General features: G+C 35.7%; 1 protein-coding gene, 1 long non-coding RNA gene and 1 pseudogene across 3 annotated transcripts in view; all 3 read right to left on the reverse strand.

Moving 5' to 3' along the window:
* The window catches only part of LOC144338454 (uncharacterized), a 445,122-nt gene that overhangs the window by 142,487 nt on the left and 277,365 nt on the right, over positions 1 to 25,270 (reverse strand). The window lies entirely within an intron of this gene.
* Positions 1 to 25,270, reverse strand: part of PRKACB (protein kinase cAMP-activated catalytic subunit beta) — a 165,517-nt gene that overhangs the window by 137,669 nt on the left and 2,578 nt on the right.
* On the reverse strand, positions 14,447 to 20,265 carry LOC144338451 (thioredoxin, mitochondrial pseudogene; annotated as a pseudogene). Its single transcript, XR_013412628.1, has one exon. The product of XR_013412628.1 is annotated as a thioredoxin, mitochondrial pseudogene (transcript).

Below are 25,270 nucleotides of genomic sequence, written 5' to 3' on the forward strand. Positions count from 1 at the left end.
CTGTTGCCTAGGTTGGAGCGCAGTGGCACCATCTAGACTCACTGCAACCTCCACCTCCCAGGTTCAAGCGATTCTCCTGCCTTAACCTCCCAAGTAGCTGGGACTACAGATGCCCGTCACCACGCCTGGCTAATTTTTTTTTTTTTTTTCAGTAGAGACGGGATTTCACCACCTTGGCCAGGCTGGTCTCGAACTCCTGACCTTGTGATCCGCCCACCTCGGCCTCCCGAAGTGCTGGGATTACGGGCACACACAAGATTTTTATAAGCCTTTCAGTCTAAGAAGGTCTGCGAGACATCACTTTAAATTATCTGAGGTAATAGCAAAGGGTCTTTCAGTATTTTTTTTTTTTTTGATTACAGCAGCTTTATTCATAATTGCCAAAACTTAAAAGCAATCAAGATGTCTTTCATTAGGTGAACGGATAAAATAAGGTATACATCAGGGAAATGAAATATTATCTATCATTAAAAGAAATGAGTTATCAAGCCATTAAAAGACATAAGAGAATCTTAAATGCACATTATTAAGTGAATAAAACCAATCTAAAAAGGTTATATACATTATGGTTCCAACTATGTAACATTCTGGAAAAGGCAAAACTATGGAAACAGTAAAAAGATAAGTGGTTACCAGGGACTGGGGTATAGAGAATGAATAGCTCAAGTGCAGAGGATATTTAAAATGTACTCTGTAAAATACAACAATGAGGAATACATGTCATTATACATTTGTTCAGACCCATAGAATGTACAACATTGAGAGTGAACCCTAAGGTAAATTATAGACTTTGGGTAATTATGAAGTGTCAATTTGGGCTCACCGATTGTAACAAATGTACCTTCTGGTGACAGATGTTGATAATGGGGAGGCTATGCTTCTGTAGAGGTCGGAGATACATGGGAAATCTCCATTCTGCTGTGAAGAAAAAACTGCTCTAAAAATAGTCTCTAAAAAAAAGGAAGGCCAGAATCTTTAATTGAACCACTTGTTATGAGTTGAAAAGTTTAAATACTTTATGATATCGTACAATCAATGAGTATTTAGTAAATAAAAAGCCATAATTAAATCTTGTCAGTGTTTTAAACCTCACTTACAATTTTAACTTTTTGATATAATATTTTCTTCATTAGATTAATTTCTGAATTACATTGTTACTGATAAATTAGTATCACTTTTTCTTTTTCTTTTTTTCGTTTTTTTTTTTTTGGGGGGGGTCTTTCAGTATTTTTTAAACGGTAGTTATTTTATTTAAGAGAATTTTTGGCCGGGCGCAGTGGCTCAAGCCTGTAATCCCAGCACTTTGGGAGGCCGAGACGGGCGGATCACGGAGGTCAGGAGATCGAGACCATCCTGGCTAATATGGTGAAACCCCGTCTCTACTAAAAAATAAAAAATAAATAAATAAACTAGCCGGGCGAGGTGGCGGGAGCCTGTTGTCCCAGCTACTCGGGAGGCTGAGGCAGGAGAACGGCGTAAACCCGGGAGGCGGAGCTTGCAGTGGGCTGAGATCCGGCCACTGCACTCCAGCCTGGGCGACAGAGCGAGACTCTGTCTAAAAAGAAAAAAAAAAAGAGAATTCTTAAGTCATGAGATATTAATAAATAATTACCATAAAAATATAACTGCAGGCAGCTTTGAGGTCCTCCTTCTTGAACACAGAAATCTAGAGAGTTCTCCAAATCTTTATTAAATAGTAATTATCTCATTTATTATGTAAATCACTGCTGCCTGTATTTAGATAGATTAAATTCCTGTTACAATTTGGCACTAGGAAAGTGGCTTTATACTGTACCCTCTCCATGTAAAAAGTGCTAAATTTTATGCTCAAATACAGTAACTAGCTTCAACATAGGTTTGTTGGTTCAATCATCTTCTTGCCTTTGATTTCAAGGCTCTTGTATTTATAATTTTGCTTTAAAGGTTATATGTGCCTTCTATTGAAAAACACCTGAAATCTTTTTTGGCTGTGGTAATGGGAGGTGAGGAGGTGACAAGAATGAATAATATAAGTTACAAAGAAAGTAGAAAGTTCCATTTCTGGCTTGGGAAAATGAAACACCAACCCCGAGTTTTCCTTAAACCCGAACCTGTCAGGGTTTAAGGAAAAAATATGCCTACAGGACATTTTTATGTGTCAACTTGGCTAGGGTATAGTCGTAAGTTATTCAACACTGATCTAGGTGTTGCTGTGAAGGTATTCTGTAGATGTGACTGAAGTCCACAATCAGTTTACTTCAAGTAAAGAAGATTATCATAGATAATTTGGGTGGGTCTGATTCAATCAGTTGAAAGCCCTTAAGAGCAGAACTGAAGTTTCCCAGAAGAAGAAACTCAGCCTGTAAAGTACAGCTTCAGCCTGTCATTGAGAGGTCCAGCTTGCCCTTTGTTGCAGATTGCTCTACAGATTTTAGACTTACCTAGCTAGCCACCACAATCAATAAGTCAGTTTCTTGCAATATATCTCTTCAGATATATCCTACTGGTTCTGTTTTTCTGGTGTAACTCTGACTGGCACACAGCCTTACAGAGTAATGAGTTTCTTATCATTGAAAAGATTATAAGGAGAAAACTAAATGAAGTAAAAACTTTACGAATTTTTAGAAAGGCAGTCAATATGGCATGGGAGTTAATAACACTCTAGAATCAGACTGTTTGGGTTCAAGTCCTAGCTTGCCTACTTTTTAACTGTGTGGCTTTGGACAAGTTACTTAATGTATGCCCCAATTACCTCTTGTATAAAATAAGAACAATCATGGTTCCCACTTCAAAGAGTTGTAAAGATCAAATTAGTTGTTACAGGGTTGATAACAGTGCCTGACGCATAGAAAAAGCTATGTAATACTCTAAAAACTTGATAGGTAGGTAGAAAGATCTTCTAAGGTCCTTCAGATATGATGAGTTTTAAGTGCATAATTTTTAAAAGAAAATTGTCATCATTGTGTTAGGGAAATGGTATAATATGGTGCTTATGAGCAGAGGGCCTGGAATCAGACTGATGGAGTCTGCATCATTCAAAATTCTGCCATTAAATGTGTGATCTCATCTTCTCTAAGCCTCAGTATTCTTACTACATAGGGTTATTCTGATATATAAGTCACTTTTTGTAATTATTAAAGTTTTGGTGAATAACTTTCTAAAATGTTCCCATTCACTTTTATATCTTTTTATTCTTGATGATCCTGAGGATATGAATATAAATATATTTGATATGGCTTGGCTGTGTCCCTACTCAAATCTTGTCTTGAATTGTATTCCCATAATCCCCACGTGTTGAGGGAGGGACCCATGGGAAGTGACTGGATCATGGGAGAGGTTCCCCCATGCTGTTCTCATAACAGTGACTGAGTTCTCACAAGATCCGACAGTTTTGTAAGTGTTTGACAGTTCTTCGTTCATGTGCTTACAATCTCTCCTACCACCTTGTGAAGAAGATGCCTGCTTTCCCTTCCACTACGAATGTAAGTTTCCTGAGGCCTCTCTGGCCATGTGGAACTGTGAGTCAATTAAACCTCTTTCCTTATTATTTACCCAGTCTCGTATCTTTATAGCAGTGTGAAAATGGACAAATACAAAGTTATCTACAATCTAATATAAAATTACTCGCAGTGGATGAATTTGTTGTTTCTAGTTGTCCACAGACTGACAATTCAAATAACTTGTTAAAATGAGCCTAATCTATGTAGACCATGCTTAAGAATTTCCGTTAAAAACAATAGCTTCTATTTATTGAGCATCTTCTGGGTACCAAGAGTAACACATTACATAGGATTTCTAAACCTCACAACTAGAAACTATTTCTATTTTGCAAAAGAGAAAAATCTGAAAGTAACTGCGTGAATTATGATACAAATCCTCTGTGATGTCTATTATTGTTTCTTTGAGAATACTTTTTACTTTCTGGATGTCAATGTGATCCATATACCAGGTTAATAATATTAAGTGCCCAAGTAAGTAGCCTCTGATCCCCTAAGTAGCTAGCTCCTAAATTCTCAAAGGATATTCATTTAATTAAAAAAGAGGGGAGTGGGGAACAATTCAATTACTTCTTCAATTAGATACATTTATACTTGCTGTTAATAAAAACTATATTTCCACAGAAATAAGGATACATTCTCATTTAACTATTCAAGCATGAATATTTTAAATTCAAAAATAGATACATATTAAAACTGAAATGTTATTCTAGAAAATATATAAACTAACATACTACTATGTCTTTGACTATACAACATTAATTAAAAACTCATGCCATTAAAATGCACTGAATATATTATCCTTTTACCTGAAAATTACATTAAGTTAAAAATTAAATTTTTAAAAAGAACTTTGCTAAAATATTTTGTAGAATTTTTAAACAGGTATTGTACCTATATTTCTTACTATACATAACACTACAAATAAAATTGGACTATTTGTAGTTAATTCAAGATACATACATTCATTGAATATGTATATCCTCTAACCTTTCTAATATAATATCTAAATTCATTTTTATCTCAATAGATGCAGAAAAGGCCTTTGACAAAATTCAACAGCCCTTTATGCTAAAAACTCTCAATAAATTCAGTATTGATGGAACATATTTCAAAATCATAAGAGCTATTTATGACAAACCCACAGCCAATATCATACTGAATGGGCAAAAACTGGAAGCATTCCCTTTGAAAACTGGCACAAGACAGGGATGCCCTCTCTCACCACTCCTATTCAACATAGTGTTGGAAGTTCTGGCTAGGGCAATCGGGCAAGAGAAAGACATAAAGGGTATTCAGTTAGGAAAAGAAGAAGTCAAATTGTCCCTGTTTGCAGATGACATGATTGTATATTTAGAAAACCCCATCATCTCAGCCCAAAATCTCCTTAAGCTGATAAGCAACTTTAGCAAAGTCTCAGGATACAAAATTAATGTGCAAAAATCACAAGCATTCTTATACACCAGTAACAGACAAACAGAGAGCCAAATCATGAATGAACTTCCATTCACAATTGCTTCAAAGAGAATAAAATACCTAGGAATCCAACTTACAAGGGATGTAAAGGACCTCTTCAAAGAGAACTACAAACCACTGCTCAGTGAAATAAAAGAGGACACAAACAAATGGAAGAATATACCATGCTCATGGATAGGAAGAATCAATATTGTGAAAATGGCCATACTGCCCAAGGTAATTTATAGATTCAATGCCATCCCCATCAAGCTATCAGTGACTTTCTTCACAGAATTGGAAAAAACTGTTTTAAAGTTCATATGGAACCAAAAAAGAGCCCGCATTGCCAAGACAATCCCAAGTCAAAAGAACAAAGCTGGAGGGATCACCCTACCTGACTTCAAACTATACTACAAGGCTACAGTAACCAAAACAGCATGGTACTGGTACCAAAACAGAGATATAGACCAATGGAACAGAACAGAGTCCTCAGAAATAATACCACACATCTACAGTCATCTGATCTTTGACAAACCTGACAAAAACAAGAAATGGGGAAAGGATTCCTGTTTAATAAATGGTGCTGGGAAAATTGGCTAGCCATAAGTAGAAAGCTGAAACTGGATCCCTTCCTTACCCCTTATACGAAAATTAATTCAAGATGGATTAGAGACTTAAATGTTAGACCTAATACCATAAAAACCCTAGAAGAAAATCTAGGTAATACTATCCAGGACATAGGCATAAAGTAAGGGCAACAAAAGCCAAAATTGACAAATGGGATCTAATTAAACTAAAGAGCTCCTGCACAGCAAAAGAAACTACCATCAGAGTGAACAGGCAACCTACAGAATGGGAGAAAATTTTTGCAATCTACTCATCTGACAAAGGGCTAATATTCAGAACCTACAAAGAACTCAAACAAATTTACAACAAAAAAACAAACAACCCCATCAAAAAGTGGGCAAAGGATATGAACAGACATTTCTCAAAAGAAGACATGCATACAGCCAACAGACACATGAAAAAATGCTCATCATCACTGGCCATCAGAGAAATGCAAATCAAAACCACAATGAGATACCATCTCACACCAGTTAGAATGGCAATCATTAAAAAGCCAGGAAACAACAGGTGCTGGAGAGGATGTGGAGAAATAGGAACACTTTTACACTGTTGGTGGGACTGTAAACTAGTTCAACCATTGTGGAAAAGAGTATAGCGATTCCTCAAGGATCTAGAACTAGAAATACCATTTGACCCAGCCATCCCATTACTGGGTATATACCCAAAGGATTGTAAATCATGCTGCTATAAAGACACATGCACACGTATGTTTATTGCAGCACTATTCACAATAGCGAAGACTTGGAATCAACCCAAATGTCCATCAGTGACAGAGTGGATTTAGGAAATGTGGCACATATACACCATGGAATACTATGCAGCCATAAAAAAGGATGAGTTTGTGTCCTTTGTAGGGACATGGATGCAGCTGGAAACCATCATTCTCAGCAAACTATTGCAAGAACAGAAAACTAAACATCACATGTTCTCACTCATAGGTGGGAATTGAACAATGAGATCACTTGGACTTGGGAAGGGGAACATCACACAACGGGGCCTATTATGGGGACAGGGGAGGGGGGAGGGATGGCATTGGGAGTTATACCTGATGTAAATGACGCGTTGATGGGTGCTGACAAGTTGATGGGTGCAGCACACCAACATGGCACAAGTATACATATGTAACAAACCTGCACGTTGTGCACATGTACCCTAGAACTTAAAGTATAATAAAAAAAAAAATGTGTACATTCCCACCCTACCCTATCTTAGCCATTGACTTCAAAGATCATACCCTTAGCCCATTTCATTCTACTCTTTCTCTCTAACCATGTTCTATCTTTTTAGCTCACTCCCTTTTAAGATCTCAACTTCAACAATCTTTAAACCTTACCAGGATCTCTAATCTTTTTCAGGATCCTTGATACCCCAATATTATCTTTTTTCCTCCTTAAAAAGCACAAATTCCAAAGCCAAGCATAAATAATCACTTCCTGCATACATTTTCAGCCACTTGCCCCTCTCTCATTTTGTCTATACTTGCTTGGCAAAACCATAACCCAGGTGAAATCTCTATACCTACACTGTGCCTACACTTCTGCAGCTGGGTAAGGCTGGAGAAAAACAAACTACTCTAACGTTTTATGATTTGAAGTTCAGAACCAGAAACCTCAAGAGTATATTTACTGGTGTCTGGCAATCATATTGTACTTCCCTAGTCCATCCAATCTCCCACTCTTCTAGATGACTTTTATACCTTTTCCTCTTTACCAAACCTCCAACACTTTTCACATAATTCTTCCTCACAACTGATAATATTGCTTTCTACTGCTCTGAGACATGCAAGCAGACCTAAATGTGACAAAGATAATAAGTCTTTTAGTAGAACAAAAGAAACTATTTTCATTAACTTGGAGTAGGCAAAGATTTGTTAAAAGGGAAACAAAATGGGCTAAGCAAAAAGTTAGTACTCTCAGTATATTGAGATTAAAAGCTGTGTTCAAGGCATATAATTAAGAGAATAAAATACAACCCATAGACTTGGAGAAAATATTTTTATTTATATTCACAAGCTATATGAATGTATAACGTTTCTGCAAAATAATAACTCCTATTTTATTTTCCCAGTAGAAAAATAGGCAAAAGATTTAATTTAATGTAATAGGCATTACATCTAAAAAAGGATATCTGAATAACCCAATAAGCACACAAAAGTGTTCAACATGATTAATCATCAGGGAAACAAAAATAAAAAGCATAATTATATCCTGATATACACCCACTATGGTGGTTAATTTTATGTGTCAACTTGACTAGACTAAGAGATGCCCAGATAGCTGGTAAACATTATTTCTGGGTGTGTTTGTGAGGATGTTTCCGTAAGAGATCAGCATTTGAATCGGTGGGCTGAATAAAGAAGACCAACCTTACTAATGTGGATGAGCATTATCTAATGTGCTGAGGGCTTGAATAGAACAAAAAGGTGGAGAAAGGGCAAATTCGCTCTTTTTTTTCTTTTCTTTTCTTTTCTTTTAAGACTGGAATATCTACCTTCTCCTGCTATTGGACATCAGTGCTCCTAGTTCTTGGGTCTTCAGACTCAGCCTAGGACTTACACCATTTCCTCTTCCCTTTCCTCAGGTCTTTGGACTTAGACTAAGTTACAGCACCAGGTTTCCTGGTTCCCCAACTTGATCATATGACTTATCAGCCTCCATAATCATGAGTCAATTTCCATAATAAGTATATATGTATGTAAGAGGAGATTTATTATAGAAATAATCTTCCCCTCCCCCCCCACACACACACCTCCTATTGGTTCTGTTTCTCTGGAGAACCCTTAATAATATACAAACCAAAATGGCTAAAACAAAACAATACCTGTCAATACCAAGGATGGTGAAGATGTGGGGCAATGGAAACTCTCCTACTCTGCTGCTGTGAGTGCAAATTGGTACAACCTCTTTGGAAAACAGTTTGATAGTATCTACTAAAACAGATACATATGCTTTATGACAGTATTCCATTTATAGGTATATACCTAACAGAAATGAGTATAGATGTGTATGAAAAGGCACAAAAATGGTCAACGATGTTCACAGAAGTTCTGTTCATAATAGTCCCAAACTGGAAAACAACCCAAGTACCATCAAATGTAGAAAGAAAAAATAAATTGTGTATTCATACCATGGAACACTATACATTAACAAAAAGTAAAGAACCTTACATTCAGCAACAGGACTAAATTTTACAAACAATGTTGTAATTAAAATCCCAGATACAAAACAGTATAATTGTTATTCTACTTATGTAAAGCTGAAAAACAGACGAAACTAATCTATGGTGACATAAATGAAAATAGTGGTTATGTTTGAGGGAAGGATGCTTATTGACTGTGGAGGGACAAAGGAAGCTTCTAGAATGCTGTTAATTTGCATATATTGATCTAGTCACGATTATGAGGAATTCATTTGTAAAACCTCTTCAATCCATAAGCTTAAAAATGTGCACACTTTATACTATGATTCATTACACAGATTTACAAAAGGAGAAAAATACTATCAAGGGATTTCTGCTTCAATAAAGTGACATATAAAAAAAAGCTCTTGCTAAAAATAACATAAATACTGGCAGGAATGGGGTTAAGAGTTGTTTGAAAGTAGTAGCAAAGGAGGTAGCAGGTTTTGAGGAACACCAAGGTCCTGAAAATGATTAAAGAGAGATCTATACTGCTTTTGCCCTCAGGGCATTTTCCCAGTTGGTAGAAAGGACATGCAAAAAGCTAAGGCTCAGATATTCAACATTACACTTGGCTGACAAGGGGAAAAAAATGGAATTCAGAGACTTTAGGGGCCAAGAAACCAGAAATAAAAATCCCAACATTCTGTACTACTTTTTCTTCTTGAAGCATTCAGATGTTTAAGATACCTAAGGCATGACACTAAAGAACAGATACCGAGAAACACCTTTTTAGGAGATTAGAAAACTAAGCAAATATTTCAGTAATCTCACAATGAGGAAACAAAAATTGAAGTTCAGGGCTAGCATGAAGTAGGGTCTTGATAAACACTGCCAGGCTTTCAGTCAAAACCACTGAAAGGCTCCATCGATAGGAGTAAGGATAAATAGGAAATAGACCAAGCCTCACAAAGACCGAGAACAGCCAATAAGTCATCTCAATTGTTGACTGGATCAACACAATCTGACCCAACTCTAACCATCAGCCAAAATAAGTCCTCTCTTAAGAAATATAACATGATACAAAATTCCTTGAATTCTCCACATTGCTAACATTCAATTAAAGATTCCCAGGCATGCCAAAAGATAAGACCAAATAACCAAAAATAAGAGAACAAACATACTATAGAAAAACACATTGGTAATAAAAACCATAAATTCAGACATGAACTTTAATATATGTATGATTAATTTGTACAAGAATATAAATGAGTAGACAATTTTATAAGTAGAAACTGAAAAATCAACTGGAAAGTCTAGAGATTAAAAATATAATAATTGAAATTATATATCAGAAATTTTACATATACATGTAATTGGTATCCCAGAACAAGAGGAAAGAAAAGATGTGATAGAGGCAATATATTAAGATATGCTTATTGGAAACGGTCTTAAATAAATGAAACATTTTGAGCCATGATTCTAAAAAGTTGCAAACACAAAGTAGGGAAAATAAAATCACCTAGGCATATTGTGAAACTGCTGAAAACCAAAGGCAAAAGGAAAATCTCAAAGCAACCAAAGAAAAAAAAAGATATACTACCTTTGAAAAGCAACACTGAGACTAACAGCTGATTTCTCAACAAAACAATGGAAAACAAAACATGATGAAACATCTTCAAAGTGTTCAAAGAAGGTAATTCTCAACTTAAAATTATCTATACTTATAAAACATATCCTTAAAAAAAGGTAAAAAATACACAAATCCAGATAAATAAAAACTGACATAATTCATCACTAGGACACCTTTACATAAGACTTACTTATGGCACAAGTAACTTAGACCAGAGAATGCATGAAGGAATAAGTGCAAAAAAAAAAAAAAAAGATGGGATAAATATAAATATTGAGGGCCCGGAACAATAATAACAATGCATGATGGAGTGTTAAAAACAGTCATGTGTCACTTAATGCTAGGGATACATTCTGAGAAATGTGTCATTAGGCAATCTCATCATTGTACGAACATCAAAGAGTGTACTTACACAAACCTAGATGGTATAGCTTACTACATATCTAAGCTATATGGATAGCCTATTGCTCCTAGGCTACAACCCTATACAGCATGTTACTGTACTGAATTCTGTAGGCAGTTGTAATACAATAGTATTTGTATATCTAAACATATAAAAAGTACATTAAAATAAAGTAGTATAATTTTTAGAACCATGATTGTATATTTAGTATGTTTTTGACTGAATGTTGTTATGTACCACATGACTGTAATTAGTAAAAATAATACTGAATCACATCAGAAGTAAAATAAGTCCTCTCTAAAGAAATATAACATGAAACAGAATACCTTGAATTCAGTGTGAATTAAACTTGTCTTTGTGTGTGTGTGTGTGTGTGTGTGTGTGTGTGTGTGTGTGTGTGTGAGAGAGAGAGAGAGTATATGTAGGCAACAAAAGCAGAATAGACAGTCTCTTCAAAAGTCATTGGAACATTTACAAATGACTACTGTATATGGCTATATGGTGACCCATAAAGCAAGTATCAACAAACTTCAAAGAACTGAAATCATTCCAAACATGTTCTCTGAACACAGTGAAACTAAGCCCAAAAATCCCCAAATATTTGAAAACTAATCAATGTAACCATTAGTCAAAGAAAAAGCAATGGAATAATGATAAAAGAAAACATTCGGAGACATTTTAGCAAACCAAATTCACTATTACATTAAAAAAGGATATGAATTGGATAATATATTGCAACCAGACTGGGTTTATTCCAGGTATGCAATATTAATTTAACATTCAAAACTCATAGATGCAGAAATAACATCTCATAAAATTAAATACCCATTCTCAAAGGAAAAATAATTAGCAAACCAGCAATAGAAGAAACCGTCCTTAAACTTAAGATAACAGGTTATCTTAAAATTTTTCTGCCTGGTTCCAAAATATTAAAAGCTTTTCAGTGACACCAGGAATATGACAAGGGTGGCTGTTATCATGATTTCTATGTACTATTGTATTGCAAGTCCTAATCAGTGCAATAAGGCAAGAAAAAAAGTATAAGGACTAAAAGGAAAAAGTTTACACTGTCAAAATTAAGCAAAAACGTGATTTGTGTATATATAAAATCTAAATGTATCTATAAATAACTTACAGTTAATAAAATTAGCAAGATCATTAGATAGGTCAGCATAGAATTGTTAACCCTATGCTTATATACTCATAATGAAAAATTAGAAGATAAAACTTTGACACTGATACCCTTTATAGTAACATTAAAAAGCATGTAAAACTAAGAATAAATGTAATTTTTAAATTACATTTAAAATTTAAACAGCATATTACAAAGCACTACTGAAAGAAGATACAGAATATTACAAAGATACTAAAAGAAGTTAAAGTAGATCTAAATAAATGGAGAAATACTTTTCATGGACTTAAAAATTCAATATCATAAAGATGAAAATTCTTCTCAAACTACTATATATTCAATGCAATCGCAATTAAGATTCCTAAAAGATTCATGTATATAATTATGTATGTGAAAACTGACAAGCTGATTTAAAATTTTTAAAGGAAAATTAAAAAGAAAGAATATTCAAAATTATTGTGAAGGATGAAGTTTTAGCATTTATACTACTGATTATGATAACTTCTATTATAAAGTTATATGAATTCATGCAGTTTTGTACTGACACTAAAATAGACAAAACCAATGGAACAGAAAAGAAGTAAATCAAATATATTCAGCCTTTGATAACAAAGATGTCATTACAGTGCTTTGGGGAAGGGACGATTTCTTTTTCCTTTAAAATGGTGATGTGTCAAATAAATACTGATATTAAAAAATGACTCCTACCTCACCACACACACACACAAGCGCACACATAGAGAGAGAGAGGACAGAGAGACAGGGAGAAACAGAGAGAAACAGAGAGAGAGATGCATACACTTGATTCAAGATAGACTGTATTTCTAAATATGAAAGGTAAAAGAAAGCTTCTAAACCAAACATAGGAAAATATCTATGACCCTAGGGTAGTGAGAACTTCTTAAAGACCAAAGAAGGCCAAACAAAACACAAATCATACAGGAAATGATTTGTAAATTATTTGTAAGTTTGAAAATTATTAAACAGTATGAAGGAGACATTGTTAAGAAAGTGAAAAGGCAAGCTATGAAACAGAAGAAGATATGTGAAGTACATATGTCTGGGGGGGAAAACCTGTACCCATGTTAAATAACTCTACAAATCAATTTTTTTGAAAAAGACAACAGAATGCTGCAAAAAAGGGATGGGGAAATACCTGAAAAAAAAATGTTTTATAAAAAGAGGATATCCAAATGACCAATACCAACATGAAAAAGTAATCAACACTATCAGTCATAAGGGATGTACAAATTATTACCAGGAAATGTTTACCAGAATAGGTATAATTAGAAATATGAAAAACATCAAGTTTGGGAAGGATGTGGAGTGACTAAAACCCTAAGCGCTGCTGGTGAGAAACAGGTTCAACCAATCTGAAAATTTATTTGGTGGTATTTACCAGAACCACATGATCTGTGACCCAGAAATCCAACAATTAATTCAACAGCATTCTCTCTCACGCACACACAAAGACACACATGCATGTATATATGCATGTATGTATATGAGTGTATCCATAACACATATTCATCAAATACATATTCACCAAAACATACATATATTTACCAAAAGTCATGTACAAGTGTGTTCAAAGCATTATTCATAAGAGCTCCAAACTGGAAACAACCCAAATTTACATCAACCATAGAAAAAATATGTTTTGCTATACTTATACAATGATATATATTGTGAAAATTAATAAATCACTGCTATGACAAAAACATGGATAAGTGTCACAAATACGTAAGTGAAAGAAGGCAGTCACAAAGGAAAACATGATGTAGTATTCCACATTTTAAATCTAGTAATGATTGGGTACAGGGAGGAGGGAAGCTTCTGGGGTTTCAATAATATTCTATTTCTTGGTATGGGTGAAAATTCACATGAGTGTTCACTTTATCAAATTCATTGGCCTATAAATTAGGATTTGAATACTTTTGAAATGTATGGTATACTTCAATTAAATTTTTTCTTGCAAATAGTACTACTGTAACATAGTTTCTCAATTCTACTATACAGAATATTATAAAGTAAATTACAACAAAAAACAATCATAACCAAAACCAAAAAAGTTTCCTTCTGCCAACTCTACCTCCACTATGGCTCTCACTGTTATTGTCACAGAAATCACTGGGAAAAAACATTTGAAGATTTTTGGGTCACTGATGCCTTTGAGTACAATAAAGATTAAAGATAAGTCACTAACATGTTTATTTCTCATGCTAAACTTGTGTGAGTAACAGAACAAGAAGGTTATGGTGGCTTATACCTGTAATCCCAGAACTTTGGAAGGCTGAGGTGGGTGGATTGCTTGAACCCAGGAGTTCAAGACCAGCCCGGGCAACATGGCAAAAACCCGTCTCTACCAAAAATACGAAAATTAGCCAGGCAGGGCGGCACACACCTGTAGTCCCAGCTACTCAGGAGGCTAAGTGGGGAGGATCGCCTGAGTCCAGGAGGCAGAAGTTGCAGGGAGTCATGATCGCACCACTGCACTCCAGCCTGGGCAACCGAGCGAGACCCTGTCTCAAAACAATAACAACAACAAAAACCAAAAAACAAGAAAGTTAAATCTAATTATAAAGAACCAAGAAATTGTTGGGTCAAAGATTCTAAAGGTATTTAAAGAATAGGTTCTTATATATTAAAACGGGTTGTGCATGTAACCCAGTTTGACATTTTTTATGTTGTTACATACTTCATATAACTTCATGTTAATACTTAAATATTAATATGCAGACCACAACATTCAAACATGTTGTATTCTAAAAGCTGAACTACATTAAATTTAAGTTCTCTGTATCTTGACTGTAAGTAACTATAACATAGTAAGAACAGAAAAAGAACATTTTCTCCTTTTTCTTTCTTCTCGTCTCAGGTTTTACCCAAGACACATTAAAATTACCTGCCTGGGCACCAAAGTCAACTGATTTGACCACACATACTGTAAATCACAGGCCAGTTCACTTTAGTAGGTGAGCGATGAGAAAGGGAAAGAGAAAGTAGGGTCAAAGAGAAAACTGAAAGTGAAGGGAAAAGGGGTACACATTTTTTAAATAAATGAGAAGACATATTATTATACATGTAAAAGATAAGAATACAAAGACTCCTGGGAAAGCAGGATGGATTGGGATCCAAAGTAATAGTGGAAGGATTGGCCTTGCAGAGAAAGATGTACAATGTGATATCTACAACATGTACCAACATTTTTCTAACTCCTTCCATCAAAGGGCGGAATCTAATTCAACTTCCCTTGATACAGACTCATTAAAGTGACTCACTTAATGAACAGAATACAGCTGAAGTGACACTGCTTGACTTTGGAGGCTAGGTCATAAAAGGTGATACAGCTTATACCTGGCTCTCTCCCTCCTTCTTGGAACTTAGCCACATGATATGAAGGCCCAAGCCACATGTAGAGGTCATGTGTAGGTGCTCCAGCTGACAGTCCTAAGTAAGGTACAAATTACCTGTACGGCCAGCATCAACAGGGAAATATGTAAATGAGCAAGGCTTTATGTGTTTCTAGTCCCCAGCTTTTGAGCTAAGATAGCTGATGTCATATAGAGCGCATAGCTGAGCTCCGCCCAAATTACTTACTTTCAGAAGTAAAATAAATGTTGTCACTCTTTAAGTTGCTAAATTTAGGAGTCCTGTGTGATGTAACAATAGATAAATATAACAGACAACTCCTCTATTATAATAGAACAAGACGGTCAAGTTAAAATACAGTAGGTGTGAATAATAGGAAGAAGTTAAAGGGGTTCCTGTCTGATAGCTTTTCTTTTCCTGGTAAAATATGATGTAATATCATGACTTAGAAACAGATAATGGAGAAGTCAGAGGTATAAAGAGAGAAATGAAATAGAACTTGTGAAGAATGAGAGACAGAGTTGATAAGAGAAATGTGATAAAACTGTCAAGTCATGTTGACAGCCCATTTGAGGTTGATGATAGTAAATTTCTAGTGTTCTTCTGTGTGGCTTTCTCTAGCAGTGCTTGGCTCTTGGCTGAAAGCACTGAGAAAGCACATAGCTGAGTTTATCATGAGTTACTTTTTTGTTAGAGAGATTTGATAAAGAGGCAGATGTGCAAAGGAATTTTGGGACCAAGTAATCTAAAATGGTTAAGAAGAAAAAATGAAAATGAGAGGACTGATGGATAAATGGATGAGAAGTTCTGATGAAGAATGATCATAATGGGAATATTTAAAAAGCAAGCAAAAAGGAGAGGAAATTGTGATCAAAGAATCACACACCTACATTGGTGATTCTTGAGCAGTTAATGAATATGACATGGTCCTTGGCGAAACTAGACATCTGAAATGAACAAAAAGGGAACAGGAGATAACATGGTCAAAGAACAGAGGTGCAGTGATGTTAAATGAGTCGTTAACATAGAATTCAAAACCATCCAGAATGAATGCAGAGCTGAGAGTGTAGAGGAACATTGTGAGCCAGATGCCAAAGTATTTGATGAATAAGAAGTAAGCAAGAGACTGGTAAATGACAGCAACAAGGATGAGAAACACATTGGCACAGTTGAATGATATATGCCTTGAATAACAAATTTTTCAAAAGGTTGGGAGCATAATACTCTAGTTTTCCCTAGTCCAGTGTCTTCTTCCTACCTGCCTGAGACCAATCTCCCCATACCAACTGTGATATAATTTTGATATATAAATGTCAAAGAAGCTACTACATAATAAAAAAAGGCAGGGAAAGAGGTACCCTCTTATCACATTAATTAACTATTATCCCCAAACAGTCAATACATTACTGACACAGTTCCTGCCAATGAAGGAAAGGGAGGAGGATGTACGCTTCTACAAGAGGTTTGAATTTTTGATCCACTTAACTATCCATGATTTTAGCTCCCACTATGACATGAGCCAAGAACTGTACCACATTCCAGAGATTAAAAAACTAAACGACATAGACACTGCTTTGCCAGATCACACTGTAGTGGGGATAGGAGTTGAAAAAGCAATGTAGTACAAGTGCTACAATTACAGATGTAAATATCTCCAAAATGGACTCAAAGCAAGTTCCCATTTCAGTTAGTTTCAGTCTATTTCCCAAGATGATCTCAGAAATTGTATACCACTCCTATATAAATTCCTATGCTGCATTTTCACACTAGTATTAATCTCAGGTACCTATGTATCACTGTATGCCTTACTATAAATATCTGTATCTGCCTACCAGTTTAAGGACAGGAACCAAGTCTTATTTTTATTTGCATCTACAGACTAGTATAATGCCTGGTTTGAAGTAGGTGCTCAGTAAGTACTGATTAAGAATGAATGAAAGACAAACAAGGGAATGTTTTGCCTGCCATTCTATGAATTGAACTATGGCTTATTCATGACCTCAAGACTACAGCCTAAAGTGAGGCTCATATTCTTCCACAGTTTAACCTGTCATGGCTCCCACTCAGAGGGAGTTGAGCTAAGATTGAAAGAGCTAAGTTACCAGTACAGCTAGCCCCTGTAAAAGAAGTAATTAATACCTATACCAACATGCTCTCTGAAGTTTGTGGCTCACATACAACAATGGCCTGCTGATGCTATATGGTCATCTACTTAAGAAGAATACAGTATAGAAATGGAATATTCATTTTACTAAACAGGACTCTAAACTAATAAGATCACAAGTACAGTCTCTTTAATTTTCTAAGGACAAGTCCAGATTGAGAAAGCAGGCTTGTCACAGACCTAATGGTTTGGATTGCACAGCTGTCTTACAACAAAACAAGTTTAAGATGTCCCTGAAAAATTAACCTATGAATAGAAGACAACAGTGAATATAACATTAAACTGTGGTCAGAGAGCCTGGGACTTTATACCTTGTTACATCAGGCCAGATAAAAAAATATGGCATCTACATTGGATTTTCTAAGGCAGAACTAATTTCAATTATGCTAGTGTATCAATTTAACTGGTGCATTTCTCTCTTATAAGAATATCAAATTTGATTCGGAAAATTTTCTGCATAGATACATAGCATTACTGAATCTAATTCACATTACAAAAAACACGTCCTATAATCCACTTCCTACAACATTCTCATAATTGTGCTTTTACTTGTCTAAATCTTTTACTAGACTATGAGCTACATGAAGACAACTCTTTACTCCCTATTTCACTGGTTAGGGAATAAAAATAAACTAAATGAATACATTAATTATAGCAGATTAAAATAAAGAAATCCACTAAAAGCATTTTAAGTTATACCACCATATCAGCGGGAAAAATTTATCTGCATAATAGTAGTAAACCTTAGTATTAGCAAGAAAGAGACTTATGTTATAAATACTGATGATTCTTTTGGAAAGTGCCGGGGGCTGGAGAGATTATAAAACCTATAGAGAGTAAAAAAACAAGCCTCGGTGGTACACACCTGCAGTCCCAGCTACGCAGGAGGACTGCCTGAGCCCAGGAGTTTGAGTCCAGCCTGGGCAACACAGTAAAACTCTGTTTCAAAATAAATAAAAATTTAAAAATGTTTTAAAGAGTAAAAAAGCATTAAAATTTTCTTGCTTTTGAAATTGCTAAAAATACTACCTAAATTTGTAAACACATATGTTTCACCTTTAAACATAAATGACTAATCAGTTAAATACATTTATTGTCTAAGCCCAGTTTATATCAAGGTTTTACGACAATTCATTTTACTTGTTCTACAACTAGCTTTTATAAGTTTGGAAGAATAGTCCACGGGTTCTAGGGTTTCAAGTTTAGGTGAGCAATCCCAGATTTTCTGTCTATGCTACTTGATTTTACACACTTTAATCATGTAACCTTAATTTTTCTAGATTAAATGAAATATATACATATATATAGTTTATTCACACGCAATAGACTTTCCATGCTCTTACTCCTGTTAGCTGCCCCTGATCTAAAGTTTCTCTGGTTCTGCTATACACAGAACACCACATCTATACATAGTACGCTAGTGATTTCACATAAGAGTAGAATGTTTCATGTTTTATTTCCAAGACTCTGCCCTGATGGTGAACATTTTGATGGTTCCTTTACTTGTAGTAGGACATGAAAATATCTTCAAAGATAGTACAGTGATTCATAAATTTGTCTTTTTAGGTGCAGACCCTTGCTTTATTGGTCTGATTTGTTCACAGTTAAGCCCCCTGCTCAGAGGACCAACAGGCCAGCTAAGGAGCGAAGGAGGTGCCTCGAGCCTTCCAGAATCAAGGCTCTACAGGGTTCCCCAGTCCATCGCTCATTTTCTGGCCCCCTGCCTGGGAGGCTAGCTGGGAGGGGGTTCCCTGGGGAATGGGGATGGGCGACTACACAGGATTTCAGTGTGGGACCCAGGGTCTGCTCTTCACAGTAGGAGGTGGAAGGGATGACTAAGTTCTTTATTACAGACCTACAAAAAAATGAGAGAATTATGTATTATTCTCACTAGTTTGGGCTTCTTTTTTCTTTTTCTTTTTACAAAACAGCAGCAGGAAAGAGAAATGCAGGTGGCAGATGAGCCAGGCACGAGGCTTCAGATCGGAAGGGACCAGAGATGAGGACCAAGGTGTGGCTGCCTGAACAGGAGTGCTGTGGGCTGGCCTGGGCTCTCTCTATGCATCCTGAGAGAACTGCCATAGGCCCTAGTGGGACAGGACGAAAGGCATGTGGGAGGGAAGAAGGCAGTCCCTGGATCAGCAGCAGCACCATCCTCTGATGCTGTCTGCCACCATCTTGGGCAGTCCACCAGCTCGGAAGCACTCACTGCTGGAGCCTGGGCTCTAAGCATGGACCCCAGAGGCCAGACAGGAGAGAGGTGGCAGGAAGAGTTCTATTGGTGTTACACGGGACAAGGGAACCAGGACTCGTCCTTGCTTGTCAGCCCATCAGCTTCTTCAGGCAGGCCTCCAGCTGATCCTCATCTTTGATGCCCACAAACTTGTCCACCACATCCCCATTCTTCATGGCCAGCACAGTGGGCACCACCAACACCTCATACTCAGTGGTGAGGTCTGTGTGGTCATCAATATCCACCTTGGCCATAAGTACTTTCCTATGCTGCTTGGCCACCATCTTCTCTAACCTTGGCCCCAGTATCTTGCAGTGTCCACACCACTGTGTGTGGAAATCCACAACCATGGGCGTCTCACTGTTGACCAGCTGGTCTTGAAAGTCACGTCCATCCTGGATATTAACGGTCATCGAGGAGATCCTGGTGGTGTATATTATCCGATCTGAGTTGGGTGTTACAGCCAGGCCACCAGGACTGCATTGTGGGGTCTGCAGGACTCCATAAGTGAGAGGTGGCCACCGATCCTGAGAGGGCTTCCTGGAGACGACTGAGACCAGGAACCTCCTCAGGAAAAGTCACTGAGACATTTCCCTGCAGTGCGAGCAGAGGGATACACAGCCCAGCCCTCCCTGCCTGTCAAGGGCACTCCTGTCCATTACTATCATTCCTTAAATGTAAATCAAAAGTTTTCGCAAATACATTACCATATATTTATTTGCTCAATTGAGGATCATTTGCCACTTCTCTGCCTACACATTTTGTGAGCACTTTTTATGATTTATTGCCTAATTTTGTTGCTTCCTAAGTGTATATTTTTTCCTTTAAATAAATATAATAGAAGCATTGGATTATAAAGCTGGAAGAAGAGATCACAGTGTCATTAGGCCATCCCTCTCAATTTTATACCATAACTTGGAGATATTAAAACATATGTCCAAAGTGAGATATTAGAATGTATTAGGAAAAAAAATTAGATTTTTCTTACTCTCAAGTTTATGATTTTACTATTCAATTACATCTGAACTTTTAAACATCTATGTTAAAGGACTCTAGGGGAATAAAACCGACATTTACTTAGTACATAATAGATGTTGGTGCTATATTTTACATGTTCTTTCCACTACCCTGTATAACTACAAAACTGAATAGCTTAGAGGACGCACACTTAAATTATAAAAGTAATATTTTATGATTTTAAATTACTTTGTTTCTTTAAAAGTTACACTGTTCTCATCAGTACTTTGGCTTTCCTCTTTTTAAAACAAAAAGGTTAAACTTTTAGTATATAAAATTCTTAATTTATGTAAGTTATGCCAGATGTTATAGTTTCTATAGTTTCTAAACAGTTGTCTTTGAAAAGAGTAAAATGAGGATAAAATGTGGAAAAGGTCCCTTGACCATCCAAGGTCATTTTCCCCCATGGCTGGGAGATAAAAGACAATTCACACATAGAATAACCAATCAGCTATCATTTATCAGAAATGACATGGGTATCCCAAATTCAGTATGTCCCAACCCCAACCCCCAACGTACTCCTGCCCTCTGTATTCATTTCCTGACTCTATTACCGGCGTTACATCTACCACGACACTGAAGCTAAAAATGTAACGTTTCATCCCCAATTCTCCTTTTCCTCATTTCCCACATGCAATCAGTAAAATACATTCTGCTCAATTTTTCAGATTTCTCCCATTTCAGATCCTTTTCTCCATCCCTACCTTTACCACCTTGGTTCAGACCCTCAATAGCCCTCACCCAAATTATCATAGGAGTCTTATAACTGATCTTGCCTCTATTCCACTTGCTCCATAATGATTTATCTTCACATCACCACCAAAGTAACCTCTTTTAAACCCAAATTGTATCATGTTTCTCTCTTATTTCCAAGTGCACAACGGCTCCCTGTTGTCTGAAAGATAAAATTCAAACTCTCTCCATTATGTGGTCCTCTGTCCATTTCTTCAGTTTCATCTATCATTATACAATGTCCCCTTTTCCTGTCACCGACCCCACATTCCATCATTTAATCATAATGGGCAACTTACTTCCTTCTCCTGAATACGTTACATGGCTTTACTTCTCTGCATCTTCACTTATCAATGCTCTGTCTACTCACAACACCCTTCCTCCTATAATCCATGTGATGAACATTTATCATTTTCAATGCTCAACTCAGGGCTCAACTCCTCTTTGAAGTCCTTTTTGAACCTCTTCCTCCCCATCCCAGTGGAAATGACCTTTCTTTCCCTCGGTTCCCAGCTGAACTTTAATGAAAGGATTTGTGACAGGTTTCATGTATTTGTTGACATGTCTATCTTTCCCCCTTTGGAATATAGGCACCCTAAGCAGGTACTGCGGCCTATTCAATCTTCATTCCCATAGTCTTGTGTAGAGTCTGTCACATTTTAGGAGCTTGATTATGTGTACTGAATAAAGGAATGAATGAAGCAATGAACAAAGAACTATATAGGACATTCTTGAAGGAATACATTTAAAAGTAAGATTAAATACTCAAAATAATGAGATACTGACCTAAGTACATTTACCTTTTATAAATTTCACACTTTTCTATTTAACACAATGTTTTTCACTAAAAATTTAGGATTTATTAATCTGAGGAAATTTGATCACCCATGTATACAAACATTTATCACCAAGATATATAACTTCATAAGTTGTACTAATTTTTAAAAATTAATTTAATGGAATGTCAAAATGAATTATGGTCAACTACTAATTATCTGACAGGATCTTAATAGCTATCCTGGCTTACCTAGCACCTTCTCACATGCTGCTTCTGTCACTCAGCCATGGCTTACTTTTCTAAGCTGGCTTTCATGCCTCTAATTATCCTACTGCTGGCAATGAAAAAGCAACAATCTGTCTACAGTCTAAGTGAAGGACACTGAGGAGGAGAATAGGAAAAATGGTTCCTGAACATGAGATAATTTGATACAGTAGACAATCCGCACAAACAGATTCACAAAATCATGGAACTGGATGAGATCATATGTATTTATCATCAAAACTGCATAACTGATTGTTTTGACTTTTTTCATCTTACACCCAAGAAAGATTTCCCAGGTACCTCTGCATTCTACTGAATTGGAACAAATATCTGCTACTGATTTTCCTTTGATAATTGAAAGGTGCAAAGACCTAAGTAAGATATAAGAAAGCACTACATTGCTCATCAACATTTAAATCTACAAAAATTTTTCAATAAAAGAATATTCACTGACACTGAGTATTAAAAATCACAAAATTTTAATTCTAATACAGCCCCAAAAAGAATTTAACTTTGTAGTTAATAAATTACACACAAATTATTGAACTATAATAATTTGTTCACTAAGTTTATAAATACTTATTCTGAGGAAATGCTGAGGAAATAAGTTAATTCTTAAATGAGAAAAAATAAATTCAGCATTCCATTAATCTACACACACTTGTAAGGATCCACAAATAACCAAGATGACAGAAAGATGGGTTGGCATTTTTATTAAATGCAAAAACAGCTATGTTCTAAACCTGTGCTGTCCAATTTACCAAACACTAATTAGCCACATGTAAGTTAAAGATTCAGTTTCTCAGTGGTACTATTCACATTTCCAGTGCTCAATAGACATGTGGCTAGTAGCTACTATGGTGGACAGCATAGGTGGAGATCACTTCCATTATCACAGAATGTTTGACTGGACAGTGCTACTCTGAAATGAGAATTTGCCAATACTTTCAAAATGATAATACAAGTTCAAATAATAATTTTTTGATTGACTATTCGGCAAGAAGGGAAAAGTATACATTTACAAATGGGAAAATAAATAAATATAAGTACTGCGGTAATGAAGCCTTTAAGTAAATAAAATTAGTTTTATGTGGTTTAATTTGAAATTCTACTATATTGAATCTGAAAAGATGATGATAAAACTGAATCCAGAGAATGGTACAAGAAAAAAATAATCTTTTTCACTTAAGATTTTAATATACCAAATAAAAGTCATGTTTGAAAAGTGAAACATGCTATAATTGTCTAAGCTATTCTGTGTGTCTTAGCATTGGCTATTCTACTGGATAGAGAGGCTGTTCAGCAAAGTGGTTAGAATTTCAGGTTCTGGGCTTACAGTTGCCTCAATTTAAATGTTGCTTCTTGACTTACTAGCTATGCAACCTTAAGCAAGTCACTTAGGCTCTCGGAGCCTTTGTTTCTTCATCCATAAATGAAGGAATAACTCAAGTACTTTATAGTTAAAAAGATTAAGTAAAAGTTTATACATGGAAAGCATTAGATAACCCGGCACATATTAGTCCTCAAAAAATTTTTGTTGAACCTAGTCTACTGGTGGCTTTCTATGATTAATTCCTATTGACTTTCAAATCCATAGGACAGAGAGATACTCTGGAAAACATTCAAAGATCATATGTGAACACTAGGTCATATGGTAACTTAATGACTTGCAGTCATGAAAGAATCTACATTCAAATCTCTACCAACACTTTTCACTCATGGGCCTCAACATTTTTGCAATGAATGTATAACACAAAGCCCAATAGACAACCTGGAGGTATAGTATTTTTTTTTAATGAAATAAATAAAAACCCCTCCCAGGTTAAAAGAAGTAGTGTGCTTCTTTGGTGTGTTGGTGACTGGGGCTGGTGTAAAAGGTAAAAGACTGGATAAGTAAAACAAACTTAACTGACAAGAGTTTAAACCTTCTCTGAGAATTTTATCATATTTCTAAAATTTATGTTTCTCTGTATTAGCTGATGTTTAAATAACTACATCCAAATTTTAAAAGGGATATATCTTCGAGAGTAATTTTAAAAACACACACTATCATATACTATTATGTATATAATAGCGCCAGTTATTCTTTCATTAAGTTTTGAGATACATCAATACAATTTCCTAATTCACTACAGCAGAACAACAGGTACCTAAGTTAATGTTATCTCCAAAACCTGTGGAGATGAAGATGGAATCTCACTTAGCCTTTAGGTCTTACCCCAGAAAATGTTAATTCTAATAGAGGGACCAGTTTCAGTAGAGTATAATACAGGCACCAGATAGTCAAAGTTAACCAAGACCCTTCTAAATTATCTTTATGCCTAACTTCAACTTCATTCTTCTGGAATATTTTTAGAACTAAGCTCTGGAATCACCTGCCCTTCTGAAGCTTGGTGCTAACTGAACCTGAAATCTTAACTGACTTGATATTTTTAATCAACTTTTCAAATCAAACATTTTCATACAGCAATTTTCAGAGTTCTAATTCCACTTTCCATAATGTTAGCACTTGTATTTTTGCCTTTCAGGTAACTCTTATATATATGAGTTACCCATTAGACAGTAACATGTTTTAGCTTTTACTTATAGTCTCTAATTGAAACTAAAACATTTGGTGAATATTTTGAAAATAAATGTATTAATTGATTATTCAGTGATGCTGAATGGAGTGCAGGCATCAGACTCTATTCCTTACTCGGTTATTACTAACAGTATGATCTCAACTCCAGCTTCTTCAGAGATCAGGATCTTTGAAAAGGAATGATTGTACAGGCTGATCTGTAACATCATATATTTCTAAAAGTTTTGAAAAACAAATTTTCAAGAATAATTCTTTAAAAAAATACACAGAACAGTTAGGTATGTAA

The sequence above is a fragment of the Macaca mulatta genome, chromosome 1 (assembly GCF_049350105.2).
Source record: "Macaca mulatta isolate MMU2019108-1 chromosome 1, T2T-MMU8v2.0, whole genome shotgun sequence".
In the NCBI taxonomy this organism is placed as follows: Eukaryota; Metazoa; Chordata; class Mammalia; order Primates; family Cercopithecidae; genus Macaca; species Macaca mulatta.